We start from the raw sequence: 955 nt of genomic DNA on the forward strand, positions 1-955 counted from the left end.
CATGTTAGCCAGGATGGTCTCGATCTCCTGACCTCGTGATTCGCCCGTCTCGGCCTCCCAAAGTGCTGGGATTACAGGCTTGAGCCACTGCGCCCAGCCTCACAATTTTCATTCAAATTTCTATCTATAGGGAACTGGTAAAAAAGATATGGTACATCTCAACAACGGAATACTATACAACTATAAAAAAGCAACAAGAGAATTCTCTATATATTGGCATGGAAGGATCTCAAAGAGATGTTGTTACATGATAAAACCAGATGCAGAAGAGTATATATCATACGCTTTAAAAGGTAAAGAATAAGAACATCCTTCAGTAACTAATAAAAGTGGTTACGTGGTATATCAATTAAAATCAGACAAGTAGAAGCACTGTGAGTGATTAGAATGAGGAATTAATGGAAGGGGTTAGACCTTATCGATTTGTGGGAGTTAGTAGAAAGTCTGCACAGGTCATTGCTTCTGTGGCTAGTGTTGAGCCCAACATCAATCGCTACAGGTCAGTTGGACCAGTATTCAAGAATAAAAGCTGGATGTGGATAAGAATAATGACATACTGGAGCCAAGGAGGATAAAAAGAGGCACCCATGAGGACCAACTGGGAACCATATCTGTCTCTCATCACCTCTAAGTTCAGTACCATGAATGGATGAGCAGCAGCAGAACCCAACACCTTTCATCCAGAGCTACACACATACTTGGGTGAGGATTCAGAGAAGCCAAAGGACGAGATCTGGTGGGGGCTGTAGGAGATGTACTTCTGAGTTGGCACCCTTTGCCAACAAGTCTAGTGACACAATGAATGAGCTGCCCCAGTGCTTGACATGCTGCATAACCTTCAGAGTATAAAAAATATTGGCCGGGCGCAGTGGCTCACGCCTGTAATCCCAGCACTTTGGGAGGCCAAGGCAGGCAGATCACCAGGTCAGGAGATCGAAACCATCCTGGCTAACAT

Source organism: Colobus angolensis, unplaced genomic scaffold, assembly GCF_000951035.1.
Source record: "Colobus angolensis palliatus isolate OR3802 unplaced genomic scaffold, Cang.pa_1.0 Scaffold31, whole genome shotgun sequence".
In the NCBI taxonomy this organism is placed as follows: Eukaryota; Metazoa; Chordata; class Mammalia; order Primates; family Cercopithecidae; genus Colobus; species Colobus angolensis.